We start from the raw sequence: 9,600 nt of genomic DNA, 5'->3' as shown, positions 1-9,600 counted from the left end.
AGGAAGAGCAAGAAGTTTCCCCTCCTCATGTCAAAATCTGCAATGCCATCTCACAAAGTTTATTTTTAAAAAATTAAGTAGAAAACTCAATAATAACCATTGAAGAAATGTTGTTTGCAAATTACTCAGTTATTCATGTGGGTAAGAGTGTGTCTCTCCCTTTTCCTCCTCATTCGTTACACAGAGACCCCCAGTCTGGCTAAATCCTTGACGAGTAATATTTTTATAATGGCCTTATAAGTGATTGCTTGCAGCATCTTATAGTCTTATCTCAGCTTGTGCAGCTTCTCATTAATATTCTGTACATATGGAAGAGTTTTCTATATCATTGTCCATTAACAAGGAGAATAATCACTCATTCAGTTATCGAGCAGTCAGCAAAGACCTAGCCTTGCACCCTCAGTGCAAAGAATCATGGGATATCGAGAAGGTTAAATGTGGTTGACATTATGATAGTTACATTTTTTATATAATTAGAGTTCTATAACCAAATTGATCAAAGATAAGCAAAGAAGTATTAAAGTCTTTTAGGACTTAGACACCATATTAGTGACTCTTTACCTCTTAGTAGAATGATAAAAACCATATTTCCGCTGATACATACCAATGAGCATTCTTTTATGGCAAACAAGAAAAGGTCATAAGTTTACATATAAATGACATATTATTACAAAATGGCTTTTAAAGAGAAGTAAGTTAACTGATACTAAGAAAATTCAAAATTGAAATGGGGCTGGGCATAAGGAGAGAGACATAAAACTGCTCACTGACTAAGCCACTATCACAGACCAAAGGCTCAGAATGACTCAAAAGGAAACACTCCCTACTGTACCTTTGTGGTCATCATTTAGCCATTCCGGCCTTTTTTTCATTTCTATAACCACAATCTCTACATAGATATCTGATAAATGAAAACCACATATTATATGTACTCGTATATACCGGGGATGCCAAAAAAATGTATACACATGATTTGTATTCATCTTTTGTTATTAGTATATATTGAGCATTACAATTTAATACAGTTTTTTTCCTTTCTTAAAATGTGTATACATTTTTTGGCACCCTCAGTGTATACACACACACACACTCGTATATATAGTTTGATACATATGTATATTATGTATGTATTTTCAGTGTGAGCAATACGAGAAGGAGAAAACAGGCAACCAGACTTTTAGGGCATGTATGCCTCTAAATAGGTGATGCGATCTATTCCAGATATAGCTAAAAGTCAGATTTCAGAGCAGGATGGTAGCAACTCAATTGTCAGTGTCATCCGTAATGGGCCACTGAACCCATGCAGGTGAAGTGATAAAGAACTGGAAAAGGAGTGGCCATGGGAAATGGTAGGAAGGGAAAAATTCAAGAGTTATAGCAAAAGAAGAAATGATGGAATCTGGAGACTGATTAGACATGGAGGTGAAAAGAAGTGGGGTCCCAGAGTGAGGAAGTCTAAACTTATGGGTGAAAGATGCTGGGTTCCCTTTCCTCTCTCACTTTCTACTTGTGTTATCCTGAGCGAATCTTTTTTCTTTTTTTTCTTCTTTTTTTTTTATTAAAAATATGGAACACTTCACGAATTTGCATGTCATCCTTGCGCAGGGGCCATGCTAATCTTCTCTGTATCGTTCCAATTTTAGTATATGTGCTGCCAAAGCGAGCACGAGCAAATCTTTTAATATGTCAGCAAATTGTTTCCTCACTTATAAAATTGGGATGACTGTATCAGTTCCGAAGTAGGAATCAGATGAGCTTAAGCAAATTAAAATACTTCTCAAAGTTCGAAATGTTAAACAATATAGAGGTGAATTTGAGTGGGCTCCATAGAGTTTAGAGACTCGGGTGAGTTGCTAAGAGGAACAGGTTGAAGTACGGAAGACATGATGAGTTTGAAGGTGCTGGTGGGAAAAGTGCTTTCCATTATCTTCACTCCTATTCAGAACTGGAGTTCAATTCTTTTTTTTTTTTTTTAATTTTTTTTAATTAAAGTTTATTGGGGTGACAATTGTTAGTAAAGTCACATAGATTTCAGGTGTACAATTCTGTATTACATCATCTATAAATCCCATTGTGTGTTCACCACCCAGAGTCAGTGCTCCTTCCATCACCATATATTTGATCCCCTTTTGGAGTTCAATTCTTAACATAAAATTCTAAGCTAGAGTGGGGTTTTCCTTGTGGGAAACCCTCTTTTAGTGTCTTCAAAACTGAAAGAAGTTGATACTTGCTAGAGGAGGGGAGACAGTGGCTGATTATGTTGCCAGATGTCCCTGAAACCATACCATGTGCACAAAAGCCTTCTTGAGCCTGCACCTGGACGAGGCTGGAGTTCCTGTCTCCCAACCATCTTGTTTTTGAATCCTTGGAAGTTCTCTCTGGGTCTTCAGTGTCACTAAAGTAGATCACAGTATTATATGTGTATCTCAGGTACAGCTTCCTCGGCAGTAACAACATAGACAGAGAAAGTCCAGGGTGGGAAATTCCCAAGGACCAGACCAGAGTGCATTTCAGTAAATGGCGTACTCGCATTTCCAGAAGACCTGTCATATGGCAAGACGACGCAGCAGAAATACTCCATGAGTATTATCCAAAGCAATTGGACTTTAGAGCCATTTCCCCTATATCAAGGGGCTTCAGCCTGGCCTGTCTCCTTTCACAGAGATTTATCAACCAGCCATTTACAGTCACATGGCCCCTTCTGTGAAATGAAGCTCATGTATCAGAAAGTCATGATTAAATCTGGCTATAGCAATTACACTCTCGACGTAGAAATACGAGTTGGCACACCACATGGGCATCATATGGAGAACATTTGAACACACACACGTGCACGAGCACTCACACACACACACACACACACACACCATTGCACTTGTTATGTGGTTTTGCTCCCCCAAACAACCTTATGAAAAATCCAAGTATTATCATCCCATCTTACAGGTGAAAACAAAAAGAGCACTAAGCTCTATTCTGAATCTCTGAGAAGAAAAATGATTTGCCCAAGGTGACTCAGACAGTGGTGCTTTAGGGTCTGAATCCACAACCACAAGAAATGGAGAATTTGGTTTGTGCTCACAAATTCTCTTCAATGCTTCGCATAGCCCTCACTCATCTACTCCTCTGAAGGGAAGCTCATTGGTCCCCTATCAGAATATTTCTAGGAACTATGGTCCAAAGGTAGAATATGAACCCTTAGCAATGTGGTTTAGTAAGAAGCCCAAATTTCAACATTTTATGTCTCCAGATTTTTTTAATTTCAGGAGAGAAGTGGTTACCAAATTTGACATCACACAGTTTAAAGGAGTTGTAAGGAATCATTTATTTTCTTTATAGATGTGAACAAATGAGATAGCTTCCACTTTTTTTTCCAAGTCAAGTTGTTGTCCTTTCAGTCTTAGTTGTGGAGGGCGCAGCTCAGCTCCAGGTCCAGTTGCCATTGCTAGTTGCAGGGGGCGCAGCCCACCATCCCTTGTGGGAGTCAAACCGGCAACCTTGTGGTTGAGAGGATGTGCTCCAACCAACTGAGCCATCTGGGAGCTCAGCGGCAGCTCAGCTCAAGGTGCCGTGTTCAATCTTAGTTGCAGGGAGCAGAGCCCACCATCCCTTGCGGGACTCGAGGAATTAAACAGGCAATCTTGTGATTGAGAGTCCACTGGCCCACGTGGGAATCAAACTGGCAGCCTTCGGAGTTAGGAGCACGGAGCTCTAACCGCCTGAGCCACCGGGCCGGCCCCAGCTTCCACTTTTTTGCTAAACTTCCACTTTTTTGCTAAACTTATTCTGAATTAGACTTTCAAGGGTTCCCTCATTAAATATGGAGCCAAATATATGTAAATTGGGATGTAAGAATTTTTCTCTGTAATAAATTATGAGAGAATAGTGATTCATTTTATGAATTAGAGTTGGATTTCCTCTCCATATCATACTCAATGATCTCAAAATATGAACAAGTCAACAATATTATTCCCTTCAATCTAGATATGCTTTAAAAATATAGTTTAAGATGACTTTGATAAAACTGGAGAGCTGAATACATTGACACTACAGTAAAATCAAAAGCTGTCACCTCTTTAGAGACATAAAGAGAGAAAAAGACAGAAAAAGACATAGAGAATGGAGAGTGAAGAAACAAACCAGCACACGTACAATCAACCAATATTTGACAACGGAGCCAGGAATACTCAATGTGGAAAAGATAGGTTCTTCAATAAATGGTGTTGGGAAAGCTGGATATCCACATGCAAAAGAATGAAACTGGACCCTTATTTTACACCATTCACAAAAATTAACTCAAAATGGGTTAAAGACTTAAATGTAAGACCTGAAACTATAAAACTCCTAGAAGAAAACATAGGGGGAATCTCCTTGACTTTGGTCTTGGTGATGATTTTCTGGATATGTCACCAAAAGGACAAGCAATAAACATAAAAGTAAACAAGTGGGGCTACTTCAAACTCAAAAGCTTCTGTATAGCAAAAGAAATGATCAATCAAATGAAAAAATCTACAGAATGGGAAAATTATTTACAAATCATGTATCTGATAAATGGTTAATATCTAAAATATATAAAAAACTCATAAAACTCCCTAGTAAACAAACAAATAATCTGATTAAAAAATGATCAAGTTCCTCAATAGACATTTTTCCAAAGAAGACATACAAATGGCCAGCATCACAAATCATCAGGGAAATCAGATATTGTCTCACATCAATTAGAATGGCTATTATCAGAAAGAAAGTAAGTCCTGGAAGAGAAAAGGGAACACTTATGCATTGTTGATGCGAATGTAAATTGGTACAGCCACCATGGAAAACAGTATGGAGGTTCCTCAAAAAATTAAAAATAAAACTACCATATGATCCAGCAATCCCACTTTTGGGAATATATCCAAAGGAAATAAATTTATCTCAAAGAGATATCTGCATTCCCATGTTTATTGCAACAGTATTTATAATAGCCAAGATATGGAAACAACCTAAGTGTCTGTTGAGGAATGAATGATTAAAGAAACTGGTATATACATTTAAAATGAAATATTATTCAGTCACAAAAAGAAGTGCAAATTAGTACTCACAATATTGTCACGGGGATATGAAATACAGAATGAGGAATATAATCAGTAATGTTGTAAAGATTATGTAGGGTGCCAGATGGGTACTGGACTTATCAGGGGGATCACTTCATAGACTGTGTAGCTTCCTAATCACTGCGCTATACACCAGAAGCTGAAGTAGAATAATAGTGAATGTCAACTATAATTAAATATTATACACACACACGTGTGCGTGTGTGCGTGTGTGTGTGTGTATTCACAGGATGCTGTGTAGAGCATAGGGAAGACAGTCAATGGTACTGTATCAGCTATATTCAATGTCAGAGGGGTAGTAGACTTGGAGGGAGGTTATCACTTTGTGAGGGGTGTAACTGTCTAACTATTACATTGCTTCGTACGCCTGAAACTAATAACATTTTGTTTTTAAAAAAAGAAGAAAATTCTCCCATTTGAGACAATATGAATGGACCTTTAGGGCATAATGCTAAGTGAAATAAGTCAGACAAAGACAAATACTCTATGTTCTCACTTATATATGGAATCTGAAATAAAATCAATCTCATACAAATAGAGAGTAGATTGGAGGTTGCCAGGGTCATTGGGAGAATGGGTGAAGGTAGTCCAAGGGCACAAACTTCCAGTTATAAGATGAATAAATTCTGGTGATCTAAGATACAACATGGTGACTATAGTAAGAGAGTCGAAGAGAGTAGATATAAGAGAGTAGAGTATATTTAAGATGCGAAGAGAGTAGATATAAAAGTCCTCACTGCACACACATAGAAAAAGGTAACTATCTGAGGTGATGGAGGTGTTCAGTAACCTTATTGTGGTAACTACCTTGCAATAAATACGTATATTAAATCTTCATGTTGTGCACTTTACACTTACACCGCATCAGTATGTCAACTATATCTCAATAAGCTTGAAAAAAACAGACATAGATAAAGAATGCTTCACACAAAGACAATGACGTAAGAAAATAAAGAAAGGCAGATTCATATAAAGAGATGCACTTAGAGGATAAGACGTGAAGGGAGATGGTAGAAGACGATTAAGGGAGTCAAATATAATATATGGTGATGGAAGGAGGACTGATTCTGGGTGGTGAACACCCAATGCAATATATAGATGATGTATTACAGAATTGTACACTCGAAACCTATGTAGTGTTGTTGACCAGTCACCCCAATACATTTTAATTAAAAACAAAAGAGATGCACTAAAAGAGAAAATGAGACCCAGAAACATGAGACACCAGGAATATCTGGCTGCAACTCCCATCTTGGAAAGAGACTTACTCAGTGACCTTAGCAAATCATATCCTCAGGACCTATCTCTAGGCCTGACTTTGTTTAAAAAGGGGAACAGGGATGATTAGAGTAGGTCCAGGTGATTTCTTTCGGTTCCTTCTCATTTTTTTTCTCTGAAAGCATACTATTACTAACAACACTAGAGTTTACTGAGTAGATCAAATTTTGTTGCTCTTGTAACTTAAGGGCCCATTATACATTAAAAAAATAACAGTAGAACTTATTTTTTAATATAGTATACAGAAATCCAAATGATATTATAAGTGTTGGCGAGGATGTGAAGCAACTGAAACTCTCATGCATTGCAGATGGAAATGCCAAAGGGTACAGCTACTATGCAAAAACACTTTGGCAGCTTCTTATAAAGATAAACATAAACTCACCACATGATCCAGCAATGCCATTAATCTTCATAGTGGAAAAAATTGCACCCCAGGTTCAGTGAAGCCCAAGCAGGAAGCTAGCCTTTCATATCCTGCCCAGTAGAAGCACTGGTCAGATTCCCCCACCAGGGCAGCAGCAGTGGGGTTTGGGGGTGATATGAGCCTCCACCCCGACCCAACAGTGCGAGTTGGGGCTAGTCCACCACAGACTCAACATTCCATGAAAATATTCTTTAGGAATGAAGGTAAAATAAAGACATTGTCAGACAAAGGGAAACTAAGAATTGGTTCCCCCAAATTATCATTAAAGGATGGTTTTAGGATGAAGTCTAAACAGAAAGAAATTGTGATAGAAGGAGGTTTGGAACTTTAGGAAGGAAAGAAGAAGAGCAGAATGAGTAAATATAATAGACTATCTTTTTTCTTCTGAGTATCTTAAATCATTTTTTCCTTAGCCTGTTAATACAGTGGATCACATTAATTGATTTTTGAATGTTGAACAAGCTTTGTACACCTGAAGTAAATCCACTTGGTCGTGGTACATAATTAGTTTTATACATTGGTGGATACAATTTTGTGGAGGATTCTCATGTCTGAGGTCATTTGAGATACTTGTCTGTGTAGTTTTGTTTTATTGTACTTGTTTTATCTAGTGTTGTTATCAGTGGCCTATAAAAGTGAATGAAAATGAAAATACAACAGATCAAAATTTGTGGGATGCAGCTGAAGAAGTACTCAAAGGGCAATTTATAGAGCTAAATGTTTTTATTAGGAACAAGTAAAGGTATCAAATCAATCACTTAAGTTTCTATTTCATGAAACTAGAAAAAGGAAAGCAAAATAAACCCAGAGCAAACAGGAAAAATAAAATGATAAAGAAGACTAGGGAAATCAATGAAATTTAAAACAAGAAAATAGAACAAAGTAATGAAAAGAAGTTCTTTAAAAATAATTAAAATTGATAAACCTCTAATAAGACTGATAAAGATAAAAAGAGAAGATACAAATTGCCAATAGCAGGAATGAAACAGAGGATATCACTATAGATCCTGCATCCAGTAGAAGGATAAGAGAATATGAATGACTTTTCACTCATAAATACAGCAACTAGAACAAATGGTTTTAAAAACTCAACCAAGATGAAATAGACATTCTGAATAGTTCTATAATCCATTAAAGAAATTGAATTCATAATTTAGAAACTCCCAGAAAGGGAATTTCCATAAGGAAAACAAAAACCTCTACCTAAAGATCACATCTTATGTAAACTTTAATTTAAAATGAATCATGCTCTTAAATGTAAAATGGAACATTATAAAACTTTTAGATAAAAACATAGGAGAAAAACTTTGGTACCTAGAGCTAGGCAAACAGTTCCTAGATTTGACATCAAAAGCCCAATCAACAAAAGGAAAGATTAATAGATTTAACTTCATCAAAATTTAAAACTTTTGTACTTCAAAAGACCCCTGAAGACCACAAACTACCCACTGGAAAAAAATTATATTTGCAAACCACATGTCCAAAAAAACCTAAGTATAAAGAATATATTTACAACTCCCAAAACTCAACAGTAAAGTAAAACAGAACAAAAAGTCAACTCAATTACAAAATAGGCAAAAGACATGAACATACATTTAACCAAAGGTGGCAAAAGCCATGACAAGATGTTCAACATCGTTAGCCATCAAGGAAATACAAATTCAAACCACATTAAGATATCACTATATACTTATCACCATGACTAAAATAATAAATAGTGACACCACCAAATGCTGTCAAGGATAAAGAAAAACTAGATCACACATCCATTCCTGGTGGGAATGTAAAGTGATACATCCACACTGGATATGAGTATGGCAGTGTTCTACAAAGCTGAACATGGCATTACCTTAAAACTCAGCAATTGCACTCCTAGGCATTGATCCCAGAGATTGGAAAACTTATACTCACAGAAAAACCCTTAAAGCAGCTCATTGCAGCTTTATTCATACTAGCCCCAAACTGCAAACAACCTAGATGTCCTTCAGTGGGTGAATGGTTAAACAAACTATGGTGCCATGGAATACTACTTGGCCATAAAAAACGAATATATATATATATATATATATATATATATATATATATATTTTTTTTTTTTTTCTTTTTTTTTAATTTATTTTTTAAATTTATTGGGGTGACAATTGTTAGTAAAATTACATAGATTTCAGGTGTACAATTCTGTATTACATCATCTATAAATCCCATTGTGTGTTCACCACCCAGAGTCAGTTCTCCTTCCATCACCATATATTTGATCCCCCTCACCCTTATCTCCCACCCCCCAACCCCCTTACCCTCTGGTAACCACTAAACTATTGTCTGTGTCTATGAGTTTCTGTTTCTCATTTGTTTGTCTTGTTCTTTTGTTGTTTTTGGTTTATATACTACATATCAGTGAAATCACATGGTTATCTGCTTTTTCTGTCTGACTTATTTCGCTCAGCATTACACTCTCAAGATCCATCCATGTTGTCACAAATGTTCCTATATCATCTTTTCTTACCACCGAATAGTATTCCATTGTGTATATATACCACAACTTCTTTATCCATTCATCTATCAAAGGACATTTTGGTTGTTTCCATGTCTTGGCCACTGTAAACAAAGCTGTAATGAACATTGGAGCACATGTGTCTTTATGTATAAATGTTTTCAGACTTTTTGGGTAGATACCCAGGAGAGGGATTGCTGGGTCATATGGCAATTTTATTCGTAATTTTTTGAGGAACCTCCACAATGCCTTCCATAACGGCTGCACCAGTCTGCATTCCCACCAACACTGTATGAGGGTTCCTTTTTCTCCAC

General features: G+C 36.6%; 1 non-coding gene across 1 annotated transcript; it reads right to left on the bottom strand.

The window, feature by feature from the left end:
* Positions 1-1,560: 1,560 nt before the first annotated feature.
* LOC148754684 (U6 spliceosomal RNA) lies at positions 1,561-1,667 on the bottom strand. Its single transcript, XR_016020109.1, has one exon. It is a non-coding gene; the product is annotated as a U6 spliceosomal RNA (small nuclear RNA).
* Positions 1,668-9,600: the final 7,933 nt, after the last annotated feature.

This window comes from Rhinolophus sinicus, chromosome 18 (assembly GCF_057876585.1).
Source record: "Rhinolophus sinicus isolate RSI-liver-muscle chromosome 18, RSI-T2T, whole genome shotgun sequence".
Taxonomy (NCBI): Eukaryota; Metazoa; Chordata; class Mammalia; order Chiroptera; family Rhinolophidae; genus Rhinolophus; species Rhinolophus sinicus.
This window is presented reverse-complemented; position numbering and strand designations above follow the sequence as displayed.